The sequence below is a fragment of the Gymnodraco acuticeps genome, unplaced genomic scaffold, assembly GCF_902827175.1.
Source record: "Gymnodraco acuticeps unplaced genomic scaffold, fGymAcu1.1, whole genome shotgun sequence".
Classification (NCBI taxonomy): Eukaryota; Metazoa; Chordata; class Actinopteri; order Perciformes; family Bathydraconidae; genus Gymnodraco; species Gymnodraco acuticeps.
Genome location: NW_022990270.1, coordinates 1,676,932 through 1,702,638, shown reverse-complemented (window position 1 = coordinate 1,702,638; position 25,707 = coordinate 1,676,932). Strand labels below are relative to the sequence as shown.

The 25,707-nt window shown below is 41.1% G+C and overlaps 1 long non-coding RNA gene across 2 annotated transcripts in view; it reads left to right on the top strand.

Annotated features, from left to right (window-relative positions):
* Positions 1–2,685: 2,685 nt before the first annotated feature.
* The window catches only part of LOC117549206, a 103,325-nt gene continuing 80,303 nt past the window's right edge, over positions 2,686–25,707 (top strand). For both annotated transcript variants that reach the window (XR_004569447.1, XR_004569448.1), the window contains exons 1-2: positions 2,686–2,757; positions 15,698–15,770. This is a non-coding gene — a long non-coding RNA (uncharacterized LOC117549206). The remainder of the gene's footprint in view (positions 2,758–15,697; positions 15,771–25,707) is intronic.

The window sequence follows — 25,707 nt, the reverse complement described above, 5'->3', positions numbered from 1 at the left end:
TAAATGTCTGTGCATTTATATGTAAGTAAAGGCACATATGTACATGCATGTGTGTACACCCACCCACACACCAATCAATATTCAATAATCATATAATGGGTTACCTAACAGGTTAGCTTTTATTAGAAGGAATTATGAATACAGTGAGTCTCTACACAACAAATGCAGTAATATCAGCTGGCTTACTAAGCTAGTGTAATGTTAGCTAGCTTAGTAAGCTAGTGTAATGTTAGCTAGCTTAGTAAGCTAGCTAGCTAGCTTAGTAAGCTAGCTAACAGAGTACTAACATTACTACTAACATTATTTTGTAGTTAGCTAACTAGTGTCTACTTTGTTGACTAACATGATACTCTATCACAGAAAAGTCATGGAGTTGATAAATGAAGATAATACTTACATTTATGCTGCTGTGTCAAACTGACCTCCTGGTGGTGAGACTGCATAAATGAGACTGGGTAAATGGTAAATGCTGATCCGTGCATTAATAACAACAGCACAGACATAGGCCTATTATAAAGAGAAAATCTGTTTCACACGGGGTGGTGCCACAGGTCTACATTTACATGAAACGTCCCGATGGATCATGTTCATGTCAACAGATTTCCCGAGCATGTATGGGCTACGCAAACTTCAATCAACTTGATAATAAATAATCCACGGACCACCAATGTAACGTTTGACTTTTTAATTAAATCAACTTAAAATGACTCAAAAACAGGCTACATTGTTTCACATGGGCTATAGCCTATTATGGCTGTAGCCTACACAGAGCCGAACACACGCGATAAGAGCAGCCAGCGGCACCAACCATGTACAATATTAATAATACAGCTATAGCACAACACAACCCTCTCACTGCCTGGAGAGACGCGACGCCACACACACAACACAACGGCTCGTCTTCTTGTGTCTCTTCAGCCCCCAAGTTAACGTTAGCTGTCAAGTTAGCACTAGCACTGACGTTAGCTCCCTCCTCTCTCGGTTCTGTTGTAGCAGCAGTCACAACGTACGATGTGCTACCACCAGCTACATTCGGTTGGTCTTCTTGATCAGGTTGTTTGGCCGTCTTTTTAAAGAAATTGCCCAAGGTAAGTTGTTTTTTTCTTTTCGACATGTCAGCAGCAGCAACAATACCTGGTAAACATGCAGTGCTAACTAAACGAGCTTGTGGGTAGTGGGTGGAGCTGCGGGCAGTGTGCAAGCAGGCGACACCTTTTTCATGAATCATAAACTCTAAATATAATTTTATTTCACTTATTTTACACCTTTAAAAAAAAAAAACATGCCCAAAATGGAATTTATTTGGTCATCATATCAGTATTTTAGAGAGCTCCCCCCAAATTTCACAAACCATGTTCCCAGGGGAGCTCATGTCACCACTAGGGGAGCTATAGCTCCCCCTGCTCCCCTCCAGTTCGCACCCTGACAGTTGGTAAGAATCAAAGGTTCCCAAAGCAAACCCTTGAGATTCTGTAGGAAATGCTTGGGGTCATTTTTGACCCCGCTTATGAAAAACTGGGGTAGTGACACAAAAACTGCAAAATCTTAAAATGTATAAAAACATTAAAAAAAATTCAAATGGCCTCAAGTCACAAACATGTTTTATGAGGAATAGGCCTACCTGGAGTATGGAAGTGTAAAAGCTTTTAATTTCAGAGATTTTGAAGAATAACAACTCTCGGGGTCATTTTTGACCCCACTTATGCATCTAAGGGTTACAAGATAATTTTGCAAGTCAAAAAAATTAAAATGTGTCCTAAAATTGTGAAGTAACACTTATTTTTGTGTGAAACCGCTCAATGAACTACATCTCCCATCTCGCACCACACACCAAGATGGCCGTCACGTTGGCCCATTTCACTTCTTTCTTTCAGAATGAGGCAAAAAGTATTAAAAGAGGTGAAAATCACTACAAGTCTGGGCATGTTGAGAGCTGTGCATACACACAAGGGGAGTTAGTCGGTTCCGTAAGAAGAGCCAGCATGCGGGACCGGGATTCTGGGATTTGTAGTCTTTTTAGTTGCGTATTTTTCGTAGTCTTATATTTCAACAGTTTTACGACAAACTGTGACTTTTTTGACGTGGAAATGATTGTTTTAAATTGACAAGCATCATATGTGTAATTTGTGGCACAATTCAAACGGGATCGAAAGATAATATTTCTCTCCCCATTGACTTCAATACATAATTTTCCGCAATAAGGTCCCATGGGTCGGAAGTAGATGGGCAAGAACAACTGGTGCAAGAAGATCTGGATGGACTGAATGAATGTGTATGTGGATGCATTTGCTTGCACATCTGTAGTAGGTTCCTGGGTGCATCTGTGATGGTAGTTTGCATATTAGGGTCATGAATGATGTTTAAAATGTAAACTCCAAGGCAGAAGGAGAGACATGCTGGATGGTTGAGTAGAATATGTGAGCTGTTTGCGCTCTATTATAGTCAATTTATAGTTTTTAGGACTAATCAAAACAAATATGAAAACAATACAATCTTAGTATATCGTGTTCACATATTATATGTATACAACATAATGACACAAGACAACAAATATACTCATATTACCACAACAGAAAATATATTGGTTCTTTTTGCCCAGGTGACTATACCTGCCTTTGGAGGAGCGGATCTCACGCGCAGTACAAATGGAGAATGTCTGACGTCAGTATCTTGATAAACGCATGCGCAACGTTCAAAAATGTAAACGCAAGAGGAGCAAAACGGTGGGACTCTTCTGTGTACAAGCTACAGGAACAGGTGAGATGCAATTGTTTTACCATATGAACTTTTGAGTGGGTATTTTCATCGGTGACATTACTAATTCAGCTTGCTAACTAGCTCACCAACATAGCTAACTACATTTAATTTCCTAATTACTTGCTACACAAACTGCATTTTTAGCCTGGCTTGCTAGGTTTAATTTAGCTAGCTAGCCTTCCTTTCCATACACTAATGGTGCACAGGTGTTTTTTGCTTGTCTTGATAGTTTTAATTAACCAAACTAACCTGCACTTTACTACACTAATGCTGCAAAATAGGTGTTTATAGCCAGACATGCTAGGTTTTATTAAGCAAGCTAGCATGCACTTCAGTACACTAAGGCTGGTGTTTTTAGCCATGTATGCTAGGTTTAGCTTAGCAAGCTAGCCTGCACATCAGTACACTTATGCTAACTATTTTGAATGTTGACAACCAACCTCACACATTTAATTAAGGTGACTACATCTAATGAGCTGTTTAAAAATGAATACATTTGTTTGTATACAAAAATCCTCAACCATTTAGCTCATAACATAACAAAAATGCTTTAAGTTAAGAAACAAATTAAATGTGCAGATATATCATAAAGAGAAATAAAGTTTTGCGGCTGTGGGCCTAACTAGCACATGTTTGGAGTTTGTACTACTATGTATCTATCTGACCCTGTGTATCTATCTATCTATCTATCTATTCAATCCCCCTAAATTTCCTTGATCCTCACTCCTGCTCCTCCAAAATGCACAGTGTCGTCGTGATTATACACGTTGGAAGACATCACTCACGATTGGGCTGGGACACTTCAGCGTGTGTGTTTAAATTGCTCCCAGTAGTATCCTCAATCTGTGTGGAAATCAATATGGCTTTTACTGTCACATTGAAGGGGCGGGGACCATGTATTGATGTTCAGATGTCATTTCAGGGGGATTTTATGTTTCTGTCCCCTCTTCAGTAAGGAGATGGCACAATAGATCAACTGATGATGTCTACTTGCTTTCTCCTGGGTTTTACTGGAGCCTTGCGTTTGATGTAGAGTTGAGTCAGAACGTGCTGAGCTTACAAAGGAAAAACAAAACGAAAAGGTTTAGGGAAATATTCTATTGATTGTTTTTTATCAGGAAAGCTGTTTGAATCAAAGCCGGATATCTTAATAGGGTTATCATCGTAAGCTTCAAACCCAGGACGAGCGCTCTGAACAGACATTATCACACACTGATGACACCACACACATACACAGGCATTTTATCCATCCACAGGGTTATCGCGGGGTCTTAAAAAGTCTTACATTTGATAATCAGAATTGAAGGCCTTAAAAAGTCTTGAATATGATCAAAAACATTAGAAAGGTCTTAAATATGATCGGATTTGAAAGGTACTTCTGTGTTGCGATCGCGTCTAAATATGTTTTGGGGGAAATGTCCGGGCTGCAAAGTAACCTGTACGGTAATAGCCTTTCAGTTCCCCCCAACAATTTGTATTGAAATAAATCAACATGGAACCAGTAATCACTAACTTTGCATCCCCCCGGCCCCTTATTGGAGAACACCCAGCTAGTGGCAGTCAGACAGGAACTCGGGTATCTTCGAATCTACTTACAAATAAATATGGGGAAGTGTAAGTTCAACTGTATTTGGTTGGAAAACATCGAATGTAGTGCTTGGTTGAAACCAGTGGAGGGGAACGTGTTTCTCTCACACACACACACACACACACACGCACACGCACGCTTTGGCTAACACAGTTCTGTGTACTGGTAGGCTGTTATGTTCAGTCATCGTTCTCATGTTGAACATGAATACATTTACTTTGAAAGTAATTATGGGACGTATTTCTTCTTTCATAGCAATTGTCCTTCATACTTTCTTGCTGTGAAATAGGTCTTACATTCTATTCAAAGTGGTCTTAAAAAGGTCTTAAAGTCTTACATTTGAGTTGGTGAAACCTGCAGGAACCCTGCATCCAGTATAGACAATGTTGTGTCTCAATGCACAGTTACTGCTCCTACTTGTAAATATAATTGTTTTGGTCTTATTTTGTTTTAGTATTGGGAAGATCTTTTATACACAATTAAACATTTTTTAAAGTGAGGGGATTGATGAAGTACTGTAGAATTGAATGCAGTTTATATACTTATAGAGGGCTTTTCACAGACACAAGATGGAGCAATACCGGTTCAAAGCAGTATTCAATGCTTTGTTCAGATTAGATAAGGCCCATGTCAGAAATGATCATGCTTGTCATAGGTCTATTTCCATAGAGGCTGAATCATCATGTTAATCGTTGTCACATAGCTTATCATATGCTTACAACAGTGTGTCATGCTTTGGGAGAACTCAAACCTCCAACTTATCATCCAGGTAAGCATATTTTACTGCGTCATTCATGTTAGGCCTTAATCATATGTTTTGATTACGGTTGCTTGTGGTACGCATTGCACGCTCATCACAACTTTATTGAAATGTCAAAGCTGCTTGACACATGGAACCGATGCATGACAGATGTTAAACCTGTCAGTTGTTATATCATTGTTTTTATTTTTTGTAATTTACCTAGCAACAGGTGACGGAGCCTTTCTTTGCCTTGCCACTGCATCAGAAAATAAAGCCTTCTTAATTTAGAGTTCTGTGCTGCCTTACAGTGCAACACAAGCTAACAGAATAAGCCAAATCACCTTTCTTGAAGTTTTCTGTATTATTTACATTGTAATGAGTTTTTGGTTTACATTTTTTGTCAGCTTCCTCATCCTCTTTCATTGACCCCTTTTTAATATGGAGCTTGCTTTATTTGCAGAGTTTATTTTTGTTAAACGCCATCAATCATCTCTTTCACACATCTTGTTCATATATTTATAGATTAAGCTTTTCTCATCAGTCCCAATCCCTCTCTGTTCCTGTCCCACTGTTTCTCTCTAAAGAGTCTCGCCTCCTCCATGACAGCCCGTGAGCCCTAGAGTCACATTTCAGGCCTGGCTGCTACTTAAAGGCCCATAATCTGCTTGGCGAATGGCTACAGTGTGAAGGCCTGAACGGAAGCAAATTATTCGCTTTAAGGACTCCTGCTGCTGTGGGACCCGGGGCTAGTGGCTGGTGCCGTTAACGTGAACACACACACAGTGTGCAAGCCATCATTATTTATTTAACCCGTTAAGTGTTTAAAGTGGAAGGAGTCCACCGGGAAATGGCTTGGTTGATGAAATTATTCCACATATATATATATATATATATATGGTTAAATCCTTTAGGGAGAGGAGCAAGGGAACATGGAAAGATGAAGCCTACCTACATTTCCAGATGCAAGGCAGATCACATGATAACAGAGTGGTTGCTTAACCGACATATACCTCACAACATGGGAGGAAGTCACTGGGATAATGTAAATGTTTCCTGGCCTCTGTGAGAGATAGTGTCAGACAAGAATAAAATGCAAAAGTGTTTGCTGTTGTGTCTGACAAAGTGTTACCAATTGGTAGTTTCACATAATGCCACTACAACGAACATGAGTTGTTTAGCAAGCCCTGGCTGAGGATAAATATCTTCTAGCATTCACAATGTCACTGGCAACCCTGATTCTCCTTGAAGCATGTGTGTGTTGGTTCACACACACTGTTGTGTGTGTTGGTTCACACTGTAACCGTGTTTCTGTGTCCAGGTGCATCTGTTTGATCACAGTAATATACAGAAGGGATAGCATATTTGTTTTCTCTGTGTGTGTGTGGAATAAGGAGCCCCAGCATTAATAAGTAATCATTGGATGTTGGCCCTCCCATAACATGTTGGACCAGCAGCACTTGCCCCCAGTAATGACACCATTACAGGGCCGAAGTAGCCAGTTGAGGGTTTACCTCTGGGAATTACTTCTCTGTCTACACTGTGCCTCAACTCCTCGTCATATGGGCTGGGAGATTGTAGTGTTGGACCATCAGTACACAGATGGTTTCCTTTACTCACTATAATACCCATGAGATACACACATTACAGTCTTCAGATATGATTCATTAATACACATACACATGTTTAGTAAAATAACCCAAAGAGCTCAGCTGTATCTAAACCCATCTGGGGGAAAAAGGCATTAACCGAATGCACTCAACAATTTGGGGAATGTTGTGGGGGCGAGTAATTTTTTACAACACAGGGAGAAATGTAGCTACTATTTATTAGATAATATAAATATGGTGATGGCAAGTAGAGAGAGGGGGGGCCTGAACAGATTGAATGGCTAATGAAATGGGTACCTCCAGGCCTGAATAAATTCTCTGGTCTGGCGATCCCCCAGGATGCTGGCCTCCCAGGGAGATTAATGACCACTGGGCCATGGTATAATGAAGTAGTTTGCCTTGGCAATGTGCTTGTGAATTCATCACAGTGTCCACAAGTGGGCTGGCCGAGCACAACGTCTTTATAAATCCCCCCTCTATCTTCTCTCCCGCTGCTGATTTATGGTTCCGCCACCCCCAAATGGTTTGGCCCCTCTCACCAGACCCCGCCCTGGCTGACCATCACCATCCTGCCGAAATCCAGGTCACTGCACTGATGGGGAAGAAATGGGAGGCTAATCAGATAATGGGAGGTGGAAATGGGCGAGAGTGAGTCTGAATCTTCCATCTCTCAACTCCTCCTCTGCCTGTCTCCATTTCTTTCCATGTAAGCACTCTCAAGCACATAAACTTGGATGAGGTGTGTGTGTGTGTCTTACACATCTCTAATCCACAATGATATAGTGAACGGCAACAGATTCCCCTTTGGTCTTAATAAGGAAAACAATGATTTTCAAATTAAAGCTTTTTAATGCTGAACTCATTTCAGCATGTAATGGATGCTGTGCACACCTAATTGTTAATACATGTTGGCTATCTCCTGTGAATAGCTTAGCCCTAAATGCATTCCCACCACAGGCCAGGCGTTTGTTACAGTTCTGTGCCCCCTGCTGCTGAGACATGGCTAGCCACTTAATGGCTGAGGAGGACTGATGAGACTTAATGTTGCACAACTCTGTCAGCCTCATAAAGCCTGTCTGCCTGATAACTGAATCTCCATATGGAATAGTGGCAAGGAAATGAAAGGAGAACAATAAAGCATATTGAGGGATATTTAGATTAAAATGCATTTAATTGGGTTCCTGTCTCAACGCATTGGAGATGTGTTCTCACGTAGCTCTTCGTTCTGCGAGTGCACTTTACTTAAGCTAAATAATGCCCCTGTCATAGTGTTTGTAGTCTAACCTAGTAAAGATTATTAATGAGTGCAATAAATCCAAATTGTATAATAGGAAGTTATGAAAAAAGGATTGTCAGTTAGGTCTAATGAGTATTTAGTTTGTTTACCAAGAGCAATTGTCGTCATGTGTACTTGGTAATTGTCAAAGGCTTTACATCCCCATTCTTTTCTCAAGAAAGCTTATCTTAATCTACAGTGTCTTATTTTTCTTGGAAAGGGATGGATGAGTCGAGTAAATGTACAGTTGACATCGGCTTAGACAACATCATCCCCTTAGTCCCCAGCTAATCCTACAGAGTGATAACAATAATGGGAAAAAAGAATGGAGATATTTTTTTTACAAAAGAAGATATGGAGTTTAATTTGTAATTAGCTGCAGAGGTCAACGACTTGATTCACCGTCTGAAGGTTATCCTCCCTTATTTCTCTCCCCTCTTCTTCATTTCCCTTTTGCCTCTCAGTATTCAACCTTTGAATCAGATTATGACCTTGTTGTGATGAAGTCAAGTGTTAATTGTATTCGTGTGTGTGTGTGTGTGTGTGTGTGTGTGTGTGTGTGCTTAAAGTAGATCAGTGAATAAAAACGGGGATATTTCCCTGATGATTGCTCGACAGTTTGAAAAGGAAAGGTGTGCAATTGTGAGCGGTTGTCTGTGTGCGTGTTTGCAGATAGGAAGTGTAATTTATTTTAGGGGGGTTTTGACCCTAGACCCCCATCCACCCCCCACTCCATCTGCCCTGTATCAGACAGCTCTGTGTAGCCCCTTGGGGCTCTGAAGTAGCAGAGTTGCCCTCCTTGCCCGTATGTGTTTGTGTTAGTCCATGTGTGGAGAATCAGACCTTTTTGCTTGTGTGTGTAAATGTGTGTGTGTTAACGTGTGCTAGTATTGATCCCCCCCTCCTTCCTTATAATGAAGTGGAACTACAGCTCCATTACGAGCTGCTCTGCCATTGGCTGGAGGTAATATGAAATTAGCTAGCGTGCCGTGAGCCTGTCAGTATTGATTTCACTACCCAGATTACTTGTTACAAAAGAATAGAGCTGTCTGTGGCATAATTGAACAAGTTAACTCCTTGTCTCATAAAATGTAGGCCTGTATTGATTGTTACAGGGAGGGCTCAGTGATATGCAGAGAGAACGTAAGTTGTACGGGTGTTAACTGTGAAGAGGTGCTGATGCTTTCTTTTCTTCCTCGACGGTGTCACCCTGACACGTGGATCGAGGCGTTTCTTGCTGAGTCGCTGGATGGCGGACAGCAAATGAGTTTTGTTCCATCAGCTTCACGTTACAACAAACGTTTCTCGTTTTTCCTCCGTCTGTCATTTTTTATTTCATTTGCCTCAAGATTTCCTCAGTCTCGCTTTTTCAATATATTACCATACAGTATGTAAAAGGTGTCAGAAGTTGAAATGGTCAGAGCAGATTTCCTTTGGTTTATCACGAGTGCCATGTTTGTAAGTACAGCGGTTGTGATGAGGAGTGATGATGATGGCAGCAGAAGCCTCTCTATCTCTATATTTTTTGCTTCGCTGATGAACTGGAGCACGCTAGTCCTGTCTAATCACACTTGGCAGATTTGTGCCAGGGAAAGTGAGGTGTTTAACAAGTGTCCTGGGCCATTAATTAAGCGCCTCTTTAGGATAAAAAGGAGAGTAGATGTGTTCAATAATTTACACACGCTAAAGGCACCACAGCTTTGCCCACAGAGAGGAGAAAAAAGTCTGTGTTCTCTGGACTGTATAAATGGGTGAAGCCAAATAGATGGATTCACAAATGCCTATATGCACACAGAGATACACACTCCCCCACAGCTGCAGTGTAATGAGCCTTTAGCCTGTTAACCCTAGCTAGCTACCTCTCGAGCAAGGTGCTTCAACGTGCCTCTGTTGAGGGCATAATACTTATCTTTGGTAATTAGAAAATGGGGCTCAGTCAACAATAAAAACTGAGAGTTCATTCAGACAAATTTCCCATAATTGTTCATTGAACAGCTGAGGAAACAGAGGGCTTCTTTGACCGCGTTTGGAGCAAAGGAGGGGGTGATAAATTGTTTGATGTGCGAATGATGATGTTGTCCCTATAACAGACATGGAAGGTACAGCGTTTTCCCCCCCGCCGACAGGGTGAGGGATTAATGAAATGCTCCTCCACGCGCCGACTTCCTGCACTCCACTGCTGAGTGATAAGTAGCTAACCAACGAAGCCTGTAATTACAATCTTACAGAAACCGGCCTGATCTGTATATAAATCTCACCATCCAATTACAAGATGTAATAATTCTGCACTCAGGCTGGTAATGAGGTCTAATACTGGCGCATGTGATAATCCCCTCTGGATGCGGGCTTGATCAGATGTTGGCTTTGTAATTAGACTGGCAGAAAATCATTATTTCGTGTTCGGGAAAAAATGAGGTTGGTGGGAAGTTAATTTTCTCCCCATTCTCTGAAGCGTAGACAAGAATTTAATGATTTAATCATGATTGTTAGCTATTTTGCAATCAATTTGTAATGATTGTGTCACAACAGAGGCTTTCAGGGAGAAGGGCCTGTAAAGATTGAAGGTGTCATTGATATGGCATGGCCCTGTCAATAGATCTATACAGAGCAACGCTGATACTGCGGACGAGTGCGTGCATACACGGATGCATGTGAGTGAATGTGTACATGTATGTGTTTTGTTTTTTTGTATGTTGTTGGTATGTAAGAATCCGCCGTAGGCAATCTGATAACAGCTACTCTAATTGTTTAACAAGCCTGAGCTGAATTCTCTGTCTCAACTGCAAACATAAGCAATTTCAGGAGGAGACGGTAGTAAATAGGAACGGTACAACCTGAGTGCAACTGCACAACAAAGTTAAAACAAAGGTAGATTCTTGATGGCCAGTATATGTGGTTAATAGATTATCAGCAAATAAGTTGGTTATTATTGATATCGTTCCAATAGTTGAATTTCGGATGTTATTAACGCCCGGCAATGTTTGCTGCGGACTATGGAGGCCACTCAACACCCAGTTCAGGGTGGGGGGTTTAAGCCTCTGGGCCGTTCCCTCTCCTCTCCTCTGCTCTGTGTGCTGCCTGCTTACAAAGGTATTTTGGGGACAGCAGAGTAGAGTGGGCCAAGCAGAGAGAAAGAAACAGACTTTAGGTTGTATCTTATTGTAGACAATGTCTAATTGCTCGTTTTCTATACAGTTGGCACAATTCGATAGTAAGGGAGATGATACTTGATGAATCAAACAGCTGTTGAACAACGAGAATGTTTTAAAAATACAAGCGTTTACTTCGATACCTTTTTAGGTTACTGGTAATTAGTCTAAGAAAATACAAAGTCCATACGAATATTCGGTCTTGCAGTAATCTATCTCTTTGGCATTTCTGTACACTGCTTTCTCTACAACCGTGGACAATATGTTTCTTAAAGTAGAAAAGGTTAAGAAACATTTTCTGACGTTACTGGTTGGTCTACAACATTATGTGACTTGGATAGATAGAGATGTTGGGACTTAACAACACAACATGTTGTCTCGAAAGGGTTGCAAACGTTTTGGTCTGAATCGTTAGAGTATCGTCTTTGCTTTCAGCGCACTTCTCTGGTCTTTAGAAAACAAGAAGAAAAACACAAGAAAAAACGTGATATAGATGTTTTTTAATTGATTGAGTAGTCCAACTACCATTATCTCTACTTCATTGATAATGAAGGGATGAATAACTTGGCATTTCTGTTGTATCTCTCTATCAGTGTGATTATCCCATTTCCCCAGGTTGCGCGGATCAATTGGTTAGTCGTAGCATAACAATAAGTAGACAGTGTGAGCAGAATAGTTGTAAAACTATAGCGAAACATCTCAGTTAAAAAGTGAGTCAATGCGTGAAAGCAGTTCTCCAGAGGTTCCCACTGTATTCACGTCTTCTCCCACTGTAGCTCGATGCAGTGTTTGATTGGAATAGCTCCTGTTTGATCATCTGGAGCTACTTAGTTTACCGGAGCATCCACCATGCAGTAGATTTAGGCAGTCCTGTGGGTTTGCACTTAGTTCATCTCTCCCCTAATCTCCTGGCGATTGCAGCTGAATACTTTATTGATAGGGAATCGACTCCAGTCCTCCGAGCCGATTTCTATAATTGATACTGTTTGAAGTTAGTCCCAGAAGGCTGAGCGTTCAAAGGGGGGCTGCTGTTTTGATCAATTATATTAAAGTGCAAACTTAAATAAATCTGGATTGAGTCAAGACCGCCCTCTTGCTTATTCTTTAATTCAGCTGTTTTAATACAGATTAAGGACCTTTATTCACATAGCATGTGTTAATGTTATGCTACATATGTTATCATGTCAAAATGTGTTATATTTAAGCAATAGCTTCGCGTCGGGCCGAACCACACCCCTTAGCTGTGATATAATGAGCATATACCACCTCCTGAAGTGAGCTATTACTTTTATAAAAAGGTTACCAAGTGTGGCAATATGAAAGAAAAATACACACTCTAATTTAAATAGTTTTTATTAGTAAATAATGATGTTAAAAATTAAATAGTCCATCCGTTGCCTTGTGCGAGGTGGTTGCTATGCAACAACACTAACAGCTAGCGAACATATTAGACAGAGCGTTGATCGATTATTTGGCTATTTATTTACATTAATGTGTGTATGTTGCCGTTTATTGTGCACCCACTGAAAACCTGTGCAGCATCAGTAGCATGGCTCACGTGGTTACTTGTATAGGTTGAGGTTGTTCTAGGCTGTTGCTTGGCGAGAATATTGCTCCACTTTCTCCGGTCCCCGAGATTGGGCTTCCAGCAGCTCTGGAGAGAGCTTTCGCACCTGTGGCCACTAACGGCCATCATTTCTCTGCTTTGTTTCAAGACCCCATCAGAAAGCTTTTGAATGGTGGTACTTTTCCAGTTGGTCTACCTGCTCTTCACGTGCTCTGCATGTCGTAATTTTTTTTCTGGAGATAGGCACTGCTCAATTCACTCCTCCATAGTAAGGCCACCCGGAGGTCGAAGTTAACCTTACATGTTTCCATCTTAAGCTTTGTTAGTTAGTTAGTTAGTTAGTTAGTTAGTTAGTTTCGTAACATAATGTAACAGCTGTAACGGTTGTAGCTGTTTCTCAGACCCGGATAAATGACTTGTGAAAAGTAACTACAATTCTACCCGTGATATACGCTCATTATATCACGGCTAAGAACCAATCAGATTGCTTGATTTGACTTGTCCGTTTTAATTATATATATTTTTTGCCCCTGGTATTTTAATAATGTATACTATTCTTTCAAGCGATTGTTCAATTGAGGTGCTTCAGACTTGGGTATAATAACAGTATACGTATTACTTACTAATTTGCCAAATTAATAAAAGGGAATAAAAACAGTTCCTATTAGTGTTGTAATTAGTGCTTCTAGGAATGATGGTGGGACAAGTTTTGGTACAAAACATCTAAATTAAATAAGGTTTTCCAAGTGTATACTTTTCCCCAGCTTTTATGGTTAGCCTTCATCCGTGGTGCCCGGCCTCGCGCCTCCAATTTCCACCTCTGCCCGGCTGAAGGCTCCTCAGAGACGCTTGGCTGGAGCTCTGGGCCACTGGGCCTTTGGACCTGCGAGTCCTCCACTTCTGTGCTTTGGATAGTAAAAGAGGGAGCTGCTATATTAAATCCTGCCCATTCTCGGCCCCAGTCCGCTTCACCGTACACTCCCACCTGCTCGATACCTCAGAAGAGCTTTCAAGTGCTCTTTGAAAGGAAGAAATCAGACCGTGCTCTTCCAGGCGCTCAATAGCATGGCACTAGCCTCTTTCAGCTCCCATGACACCACTCTCCCCCTCTCTTCTCAGTTCTAGGGTGTTTCAATTTATTTTTCTGTTCTTTTTTTCTTCTCTCCTTCAATCTTCTATCTCTTACAACCTTGTATTCCCCCTGACTGCCTTCTTGTCTCAGGCTCTCAGCATTTTCTTAGTGTTAGAGAGAGCTGCATTAGCCATACACCAGGACACTTTCTTTGCTGCCGAATTACAGTAGAACAGTTGCCTTTTGTATTTGGCCCGGGACTAAATTGAATGACAAATGAATACATCACCTCAGTATATTACAGTTGTCATTTTGGCAGTTGATGGGGAATCATAGCTGCCATACATAAACACCTGCTCGGAGTAAATCTTCTCATGTCTACTGCCCCCTGGCCAACACAGCAGCATAGGACCAAATGCTGAAGTAAATATTGCTGATAATTAGTCATGTCTCATCTTCCCCTCCCTTGCAATTAAATTTGACCCCTTTTATGTTTTATGTATGCCAGCATAAACTCCTTTACTCCTAAAACACCTTCTAGATATCAGACGGGAAATGTATGGTAAACTAATTGCTCCATATTGGACGACAGCCACTAGATATTATATTACGTTTGTGTTATTATTGTGTGAAAGTAATGAAACACACATACACACATATACTATAGGAGTTTATGAATGAACGCTGTCAAAACTAATTCCCGTTCCTGTAACATCTTAACAGTTATAAAGCAGAGACGGTGCTTGGGAAAGCTGTGATTTGAAGACATAAGCCTCGGGCTCCTCATTCCACTCTGCTTCTGAACTCCCCTCATGCTCCCTGATACGGAGACACATTATAAAGTCTCTCCCTGTAGCTCTCCTCTTATCTTCGCCTGCTATAAAACTATCTCAGAGAAATAGCACAGCGTTAAGGTTTGAAGTAATCTGTTTCTTTTCATTCTTCCATGAAACATATGCCTACTATGTAACAAGGGGGAAAACTAATTATAGACTTGTACAGGAAAGATAATACAGTTGTAGTGATTGCTTTGTCCCAGTGCTGGGGTTGTGTCTCGACAGTGTATGTGTACTGTAATGATGGCTTTATCTAGCTCCAATACTCCTTTACAAAGCCCTGTAATTATGTTAGATGCCCACAGAATGGCAGACACTCTTGGGCAATGGCCATTGTGAGGGAAAGAAGTACCAAAGGTCTATTAAAACTATTTTCCACTACGATTGTGTTTCGGCACAGGTTACTGCGTGGGCAACGGCATGCTTTACTGGCAGCGGGCATGCATGCAGTACAAACAACGGCACTGCAAATATACATGGAAAGGTTTATATGCCAATGCTCATATGGACAGATCGTCAGTTTCCACTCAGTCTTTGCAGACTGTTTACACATAGGTGGATGACTTAGAAGCCTGTCATTATGTGTAAAGATTGAGTTTTATGTTGGAAAATCAAAATACATCAGCGGTGATTATAGCCCATGATCATAACATTGGGGGTAGAGTTTACTATACTTCTTCAAAAACATCAATGTAGTGTCCCTGCAGTGTCTCTCGAACGGCTACATCTTTTCTCCGTGAGGTAAACACACAGCTCCATCAACAGCATTGTTCCATTGCCAAGTATTTTCATATGATTGTTTACAACAGGCAACATCTTTTGTCAAGACATTGCTTGCATATTTGTTTTGATATTAATGTAAGTCCAAGAGTACCGTGTTGGTGTGAATGTTTTGAGTGCAAGTATCTGTTGGCATGCGTCTCATGAGTGCCGTAATGAGATTATTTGAGTGCACATCCGACGAATAGCACATGCCTGCGTTTTTTTTCTCTGGACTCGCAGAGCACTCTTTCTTCCCAGAGGTCAAGGACAGATAAGGAGGTCTCTCTCTGTCTTCCTCACTCTCACCCATTTCCCTTTTTCTGTCTATTTCTCACATTTAGCGCGTGAGGCAGTGCAGCGCCATCCAGCCGTGAAGCCATTTGGCGGTGAGGAGGAAGAGAGGGCCAGCTGAAGGTCAGTCAGAAGCACAGACAGACACGCATCCATACGTACATACAGAGAATCATGCCTCCATTAGCAGGGTCTCTGTTTACCGAGGGGGAGACGCCAGGGATTTGGTGGCATATGCTGCAGCCCCTGGCAGCCTCGTGACAGAGCACTTACAGTAGAGACGGTGACCCAGAGGCTGTGTCCTGAGGCAACGCTGCCGGGCTGGGATGGACAGTGGGGGTGATTGGCGTGCCAGTTTATCTACTGTTCTCATACCAATCTTAAAGTATTTCTAATTTTTGTGGGATGCCTGTAGGGCTTCAGACAGCATCAGGGGACATTTTCTGGACCATTTCCTTCAGCTCCATGCCACAAATCCCTGACCTGTTGGTGTATTCTGTGCATTGCCTTCTAGTAATATTGATAGTAGTTCAATAGAAGGAGAGCATGCAACTCATATGCTTGTCCAAAATGTCCCACATGGGCAATACAAGTTGTTTAAAAATAGGTTTTATTGTAGCTGGACTGAGTAGCATATGATGTAATGTTTTTGAATGCAAAAAGTTAGTGAATTTGACAATTTGACAGATAATTGAAATACAGAACAGCTGGACGTAGATAAAACGTAAAATGTCCGTCAAAATCCATTATTACCTGTCGGTCTATTCTGTACACAACTCTGATGGGGAGGGGGGAAGAAAGAGAGAGAGAGAGCACGCTCGTGAACTGTTGAGGGGGGGGACGCTCGTGAACTGTTAGCGCCGGTGTTATGCCGTGTTATGCATGCCCACTGCATCTCGCGGGAGCGCGCACAGTGTAAAGCAAAAACTCCCAGACATTTCAATGATCTGAACGGCAAAGTTAGGTTTGGAAACGGTATCATTTCCTTTTTGGCGGGCATGCATAACACCAGAGCCTCGCTGCGGGGAAGCATTTGTGCTGTTCCGAGTTTGTTCTAATCCGTCAAAATGACGGACTGCTTTCAGATTTTTCCGTCATTGTTAAAGAAAATCCGTCATAGATGGAAAATATTCGGTTAACGCGACCTCTGCTCTCGGCCCACTGCAGTGATATTTCTTTCTAGAAGCATTTAGTGGGGAATGTTTTATGAATCTGTGAAAACTCTGTATCCCAATGGATATACATATTTAATGACTCAGTTAAGCAATGTCATCGTTGTGTATTATTAATAAGATTGGGGAAACATTTGCAAACTGCAGTACTTTGTGGATTTAACGTCTTGTTGTGGGTTTGTGCAGCCCACAATACCAAACGTATAAAAACAAATCCAAACAAAATAAATAATGATTACAGGCTACAATAATTAGGGGTGTCGTAAAATACTTTATATGACAGTTAATGTAAGTTTGGTTGGACTAGAGGAAGTCTATTAAGATGTACAATATAGCAAGACTGGAACATTGTCGATGTTTATTAATCTATATATCAGCACTGATGTCATTTTCTACCTTTTCATATGTCTTGTCTACAACTCAGTTACAGCTGTTCAGTCCCTCTCTTGTGCTGTTTGTCAGCTATGCTCCTTCCAAACAGGGTCTTAAAGTTGGATTGTTGCTTTGCTCTTGTTGACTTCGAGCGGGTAATATTCCACAGTATGGAAGATGGATAATAAGTGTCTTTTTTTAGCTAGGCAGTTCCAAGACAAAAGCTGTCTTCATTAGGACCCCGTTAGACCTTGTTTCACCTGACTGACTGACAGACCGACCGTGATGAGGCTCCATTAGACTGCTGCACAACTCTCTGTGGACTGCCCATTTACTGAAGGGCCCTCTTTCCTCTCTTTCTCTACCTCTCTTGCTCTCGCTTGTTCTGTCTGACCAGGGTAACCCCAGGAGCCCCCTTAACCAACGGTGGTTGAGAGCCCAGTCAATCAGACGCAATGATGTTAAACTCCTCTCCAATGAATACCCTTCACCAGTCATCACAGAGATTGTCTCTGTGTGGCGGCTGATTAGGAGCTTATCTCAAGTAGGTTCATCTCAATTTACTGTCCGTTTGAAGAGAGGAGCTAGCTTTTACTATTGCTCTGTCCTCTACATGATTGCTTTACCTTGGAGCAGACAGACCTGTAATGAGGAAATAACATGCCTTGCCAACTTTTATACACCCCTTTTCTAATAGATTTGTCCGAAACAGTTCACAAAGCGAAGTCTGTGCATAGAAAGTTATGAAAATGATCGCATGATGGTCCTGGGAATTGTTCACTGAATTATATTTGATCAGGTTAACCTCAGGAGCAGTTTCTGTCGGCTGAGCATTGTTTTCTTATTGCCAAAATTAGTTTGGGAGACGTGGAAGACGACTTAAAATGTTTATTATGCAAAACACAACTGAAAAATGATTTTGTCTGTGAAGAACACTGTGCTTTCCGCCATTGTATTGCAAACCTGTCGGGCCCAGGTTAACGTCCCACCTACCTATTCATGTTTTTTAAATATATTTTAAAGATTTATTTGTCTAAACAATTAAGCCCTATAGAAAGGTTGATTTTAACTGAATGAGTGTGGTTGAGAAAGAGAGCCTGTGTGTGTGTGACTGCAAATAAGTAATTATGATTTTATAAACATTTTAACTGCATAATGCTGCGTTCACACTGGACGTGATGCGATGTTCGGGGGCGGCGCGATTACATGTAAAGTCAATGCAGAGATGCGGACAGACGCGAATTCGCTCCGACAGCGCGCATGAAGCGGTTGATGTGAATGCCACAATTGAGGCGATTGGAGGGGGCCGCTCGAGGGTCAAATTCGCGTGACGCCATCTCGCGGTAGCCAATCAGCGTTGAGGATCTCAGCCTGCCTTCACTGACGTTGAACCAGAAAACCAAAACATCAGCCGTTAGCTGTTAGCTGTTAGCACTCAGAGCTCACAGCTCCTCATATCTGTTCAGAAAGTTGACAAAAGTTAAACAAGTACAAACCACAGACTGCCTGTGTCATGGCGAATACAGTCGCTGGTTTATTTATGTCTGTATAGGCCGTTATGAGTGTGGACGGTCGGAGCATATACAACGTTAGCTTAGACAATCTCCATTCAGAAAACACGCATTTTAAAGGGTTTTTCGCCTACCGTCTGTCTGCAGACTTGTCAAAGCATTAATTCATGGTCTTTACTAACCGGTATCAGTATGTTGTTACTTCGGCATCATTTTGAAACGTGTATTACAATTAAATCACGGTCAAATATGTTCATCTTGTTGTAGTTGTAGCCCCCTCACCAGCGAGTAAACACAGCTGACAGCCGCGGTGAAACTGGAGCGTTTTTAGAGCGATGCGATGGGAGCGATTAGAGCGAAGCGATTATTCACATTGCGTCCGGTATGAACGCAGCATAAGAGTATGAAGTTGTAAGGTGGACCAGTTTTTCTCATGTGACAAGCTTTCTCTCTGATTTTGTTCCCGGGGCCAACAGGGGCAAAACATATTTTCTGGTGGAAACCTTGAACACGTATACTGAAATTAGCTGCCAAACTTAAAGTTTAGTTTTCTCTTCTGTACCTTTGTATGGCAACGATGCTTGCACTTTTGCTCATACACACATATGCAGTGAGGTCCTTGTCAAGGTCGGGCCAGGACAGGTAGAAAGGCGTTGAATTACTGTTTTTGAATTCCCTCCTGTGACACTCTTTCAAGGAGATATGAAAAAAAAGGCATCGATCTCCATAATGCATTGCTCCCCGTTGCCAGGGGGGAAGTGAATCGGGATGGCAGGTTGGAGGGTAATCTCGGTGTAAGGAGGTTAGCGGGCATAGGATTTGATCATGCCTGGCCATTCGGTTCAGCGTTGAAGGATGTTGCATGTGGCGATGTCAGCCACTGAGTGCCCAACGAGCCAGACAAGTCAATAAGTCCCCATCACCTCTCATTGGTTAGTGATGCTCTATTGGAGAGACAAAAACCCCGTTCACTGCCTCCCCCTCCCCCTGTCTTCACCTGTCAAGTGATGTATGGGCAGCAGGGAATCAGCGTCTGCTTCTAGCACTCAACAGTCCAGCCAGCAGCAAACACATCGACAGCCTTCAAAACTATTAGACTCTAACGTTTACTATCACTCAGTGTGGTGTGTAATTGCGGGTAGGCCTGTCACGATAATTAATTTTGTTGGACGACACATTTTCCCTGAAATTATTGCGATAAACGATAATATTGTCACACCATTTTAGACCTCTGACATAATGATAATATATAATTAATAATAATTCAAGTACATCCTTTCAAACATAACTTTTTATTGAACATTCAACATTGCAAATGAAATGTGAAATAATATTCAAATATATAGATTATATATATAATAAATAAAACAAATACATTTAATTATAACAAATTAATTAAAATCACACACAACCAAAACAATCAATTAAATAGACTCAGGCTAGAAAACAGAGCTCTCTCTCATATATATATATATATATATATTAGGGCTGTCAAGTTAACGCGTTAATAACATTGAAAAAATAAATTAACGCCACTAATTATTTTAACGCGACTAACGCATGTGTATTTTTTGTCCTCGGCCGCCCCGTAGTTTCAGAGCGCATCGAGTTTAAAATACCATCTACAAGCTGATGCTGACAGCTCCTGCCGCCCGCTTGCAGCAGACCACACTTCCACGCTCACCGGCAGGCACCGACTGGCTATTGGGAGGACCGGGAGGGTGTGTGTATGTGTGGCCCGAGCGAGCGAGAGAGAGACCTTACGTGCATTGTTGTTGTTAGCATCTGGTGCTAGCTAGCTGCGCTAACGGATATAAGATATAAATGAAAACAGAGGAGCGACATTTCGCCACAACTGCGCCGAGCACTTGACTTTATGCAGGAAGCCAGACAGTGGGACATTGTATGAAAAGACACACACACACACACACACACACACACACACACGCACACGCACACTTTGTATTGTATTATTGAATGAGAGAGGTTACAGGTTGAATTGAGGCGAATATTTGTAATGTTCAGAGGTTGTTGTGTTTAATATTCATGAGAATATTTGTCATTGTTCAAATGATAATAAACATTAGCATAAAGCATATTTGTCCACTCATATGTTGATAAGAGTATGAAAAACTTGAAAAATATTCCTCTAAGGTACATTTAGAACAGATAAAAAATGTGCGATTAATTGCCGTTAACTATTTTAATCGACTGACAGCCCTAATATATATATATATATATATATATATATATATATATATATATGTATATAACCTCCTTAAAACAGCAGTCAAGTGTACAGTCCACTGTCCATACAAAGACCCAGATGCCTCAACAGGCCATATCCAAATCTGTATTTCAAAGATTAAGCAAGGAACACCAACATATTTGCATTGTCGGGCAAATGCATCTTTGATTGCAAACTGTAGGGAAGGTGGGGCTCTCCTGCTGCTGTGTTTGCTCCCAGCTGGGAACACGGAATGGGTAGGTTGTGTTTCAGGTGCAGTTTAAGGTTGGTCGTATTGCTAGCTTTTGTTGCTACCTCTTTAAAACAAATGCGACACACCGCCCGGCTCATTCAAGTTTGTAGGTTCGCCTCGTTGATTTGGGTTAAATCCAAAATATTCCCACACCGGAGATGTGGTATTATGTTTTGCAACCACTTCCATTTAACTTCAAATTCCCCTCGAGTAAGTCACACGTTGTCTCTATATTATTAATTTGGCTGCTACACTGTGTCCTGTAGTGTCCTGTAGTGTCCTGACCTGGCTGTGTGTGAGCCCCGCCCCTCACAGCGCGCAGGGCTGGCAGCCACAGCCGCCGGGCTAACATGCTGGTCACATCCTTATGTAAACAAACTCGCATGTAAACGGCAATTTATCGAGCTCAGAAAAGTTATAGAGTCCATTTTTATTTATCGTACGATAAGTCAATTTATTGATTATCGCGACAGGCCTAATTGCAGGTCTCTCCTGAGCGGTTTGTTATTGTGCCTCACCAGGTCCTCCTGTATACTCCAACAGCTGTGGTTTGCCAGCAGGATGAGTGTAGTTTGCAATCATCTAACAGTTAAAACAATTCACAGAAAACAAGCCATACTTTCCTCACCCTCAGGAGGACATGGCATGCGGTCTCTTGAATCAGTGTAAGGGCTACTATGTGCACAGACAACAGGGATGATTGCATTCTTTGCATGGAAACGGCTATAGATTAATTCGGGTTTTCTGGTGAGAACTTGAAAGAACCTAATTCAGGAAAATTAAACTGACATTAGCTTGCTATGTAAAAGGAGTTGACTTTTAGGATATAGTTGAATGATCTTACACATGTGATCGTGTGTATTAAAGAACCAAGAAAGCAGTGAACTGAAGGCTGTATTGGTGGATAGATCAGACGGTTGGCTCTACTTTTGAAGTTTGAAGTCAGAAAAGTAGAAATGTAAAGCTGTATCCATGCTCTCTGTATCTCCCTGGAATAACTTTTTTAACATTTCCTCCTCAGATCAGAGAACATGAAATATATGCTGAAGAAAATAAATATGACTCTACTTGTTTTCTTCTCCTCAGTTGCTCTCCCATCTCTCTCTGTATCTCTCCCTCAGCTCTCATCTCTAATTCTCCCTACCACTTGTTCCTTTCCACTACTACGCTCTGCTTGCCACATGCGAGATAAAAAGGTGGATTCTAGAAAAACCTCACGAACTGCGCCCTGCTTTATAGTCCTTGTGAGTGGAAGAGTTGAGGAAGAAGAGAGATGTAGAGAGAAGAACAAACGGAGGGCTGTTATAGTGGAAACAGACGGTCTGACTATTGCACAAGTACAGGCTTTGTTGTTTCGTTTGGGCGCTTTGGGACCAAGCTTGCAAAATACCGTTGGATACCGTCTTAATAGGCTTATTCAAGAGTCTGTTATGTGGGAATAAAAAGCAGTGACTGTAAAATCCCATTATAAGGACATTACAACGTAAAGAGTGAATTATAGAGCCAATGAACGGTCAGACAAACAACTGTTCTCTTTGTGTCTCTTTGGAGTATCTGTTATTATTTTGCATCCATGATGTCTCTAAATTATATTCTTCCACTGAATTGTTTTTTAGATTCTGCATCAAAAAATATCACAATGCTTTGAATATTTTAAGCCAGATTAAAATAAACCGTTTTTTGTTTAAATCATTCGTAAACAGGTCAGATTAAAAACAAAAAATATTCACAATCTCAAACCTTTTATCCAGTTTTTTTCTCCCATCTCCAATTTATGTTGCTATTGCTTGTTTTTATAGTCCTTAATGTTCTTTTATGAGCCATGATTATTGCTGCAGCCGCATTAACCAACAAGTTGTTGTTGCACATGCACTCCAACAGAAAGCACGTTACCCAATGCTACTCTCTTTCGGCCCTTGTTTTGCTGACGATATTCCTTTACTTGTATACTGTAAGAGGGTTGTCTTTTTGATATCAAACCTGGATTAGAAGTTGCTTTCTTGCTTTAATTTAGGATTATATGTGTCAAAACATGTACCTCACTGGAGATCCACAGGTGGGTACACTACATTTACTGGAGAGATATGACATGAGATATAAAAGTTAGTGTGTTTTGCTATTTATCTTTTGAAACATATCTAATATCATCTTGTGTAGTTTTACAGGGATATGTATTGGCTGATGTACCTTTGACCCCCTACAGTACTTGTAGTTAGTGGCAGTGTTTTCAATTTTGATATTAAGTATTTTTCTGCATTAGCTAAAACCATATGCTTGAGTGAACTCGGCGCTGCCTGGCTAGATGCTGCTACACACATGGTTAAGGTTTAGTTTTCTTCCCTCCATAAGGAAGGCGTGGTCTGATACCATGCAGAGTTTATGGCCTTAAAGCCATCTGATCAGGTGTGATGTGTTAAGATGTTACAGCTTAGATCTGGTGTGACCCAAAACCATAAAATATATTTCCTGCCGTGAGCTTTTCATCTCTGTACCATAACAAACAGTTTGATGTATATAAAATGTACTGCAGCTTCTCAAACCTCAGTTCATTTGAACAGTCCTTTGTCGGTTAGTAGTTTTCCAGATGTTTCCCCATTGCAGTTGGTCTTTGTAGCATTGCTTGGCAAGATGTGATCGCCAAGTCCTTCCTGCAAAAGGTCAAAATCCAGTGCTCATGAAATCCACCATTTGTATATTGCCCAGGCTTCCTTTCGTAACACATCAAATGATAAGACATAACATAACATGGATGTGCTGGATGTGCAATTACACCAGTTTTCCTCTGTGTAGTTGTGGTTTTATTTAATGATTTTTATGTGAACACATTATGTTGCAATGTAATTCTGGCTTGTGACAGTCCCCGGGCGCTCTGCCCCAGAGTGCAGAGAGGATTAAGACCTCTTAGACAGACCCCATTTTGTGGTGAAACGCTCAATAACATTTAACTCCACACTATCACACATCCCATCTCTCTCAAACTGAACCTGTTGCATCAGTTGTTCTGTATTTTCTGTGTTCATTGTAAATGTACCAATATATAAAACAATTGGTTGAACCACCAACTTAAGTTTTCATGCATTATCATTGTGGTTGATATGAGAGGGGTTGTTTTTGCCCCTCTAGTAGAGCATTAGTAGTTCAACTGCTACCAGATACCAAAAATATGGCAGGATCATTTTTTATTATTCTGGTTTTCTCTGAACTTAATGTATTGGGTCACCTAAATATTTCTTAACCAACACTAAGTGAAAAGGAAGTTATGGATAAATTGCGTTAAAATGTGTCGTAATTTCTGTTCAACTCAGTAGTTTGCAATTCGCCCAGCCAATCAGAAATTTGAACTTTACCCAGGAAAGTCCCACCTATCTAGCAGGCACTAACAATGGGGGTAATAATTATCGGTACTCTTTTTGGTGTGAACGCAAAATTCCAGGCACTAACGGACGGGAAAAGTATGGGTAAAGGTACTCCGGTGTGAATGCACCTATTGTGAATGAGTGTGTTATAGTAAACCCTTTGAATTAATTTGTTTGTGCTGTAGTTATTTGGAAAAAGGATAATGCCTTCCCTTGCCATCTTCCATCAATAACTGTACTACATATCATATGGGGAAATGCAGTGTCCAGTTGGATGTCTGAGCACTGGCGGTCACAGTGTGTGTTGTAATCCTTCATGTCAGAGGTTAAAAGGCACAATCAGGCATTTCAAGCGGGAGATCCAAGCAAGCTTCCTGGCGGCCTTTTAGTACCTGTGCCTCCTCTGGGATCTCTTTCCACATCAGTATGCAGGTCCACTACCTCAGCCCCTTCTCATTCCATCCACCCCTGGATTTATTTTCATACTATGGGGGTATGATAGCCACTTAATAATTCATATTTAGAGTGTATACCCATGCACTGAGAAATTCTGATTCATCCTGCTGAGTAGCCGCCCACCCTCTTGCATCATTTAAGCCTCCAAGTTCTAGATGTGGCTTTTTCGCTCAGTCTGTGCAACGCTCTTCGAGTAGAGCTGTCAAAATCTTGAGCGTAAGAGGAAAGTTTGTGTGGGTAGACAGGATCTTCTGTTTTCTTTTAGTCAACATGCTTATTTAAAGAGCAACAAGAGTCCAACCCAGTCGGAGTTCAACTTTCCAAGACAATGACTCTGAAGACGCAGGGTGGCACTGACACATATCCCCATCTGAATCTGATGGAGTCTCGAAATGGTCTGCACTTGCATTTGAGCCCCTATGACCAATATGGGAATTATCTTTTCATGTAAGAAAAAAACCAATGTCTTCACTTTTCATGAACTCAAAGCATAATGCAGAAACTCAGCCTTTCTATAACTTTACTAAAATAGGAACAACCATTCAGATTAAAATGAGTTTTCTTTAAAATATTAAACTCTGTAAAACGTGTACATTACAATCATAGTTTAAATAGTCTTTTAACCATATAATTGACACTATCAACTCCATTTCCTGCGGAAATGAAATAATCTTGCTTGGTGATTTCAACAAAAATTGGTTGGATAAATCATC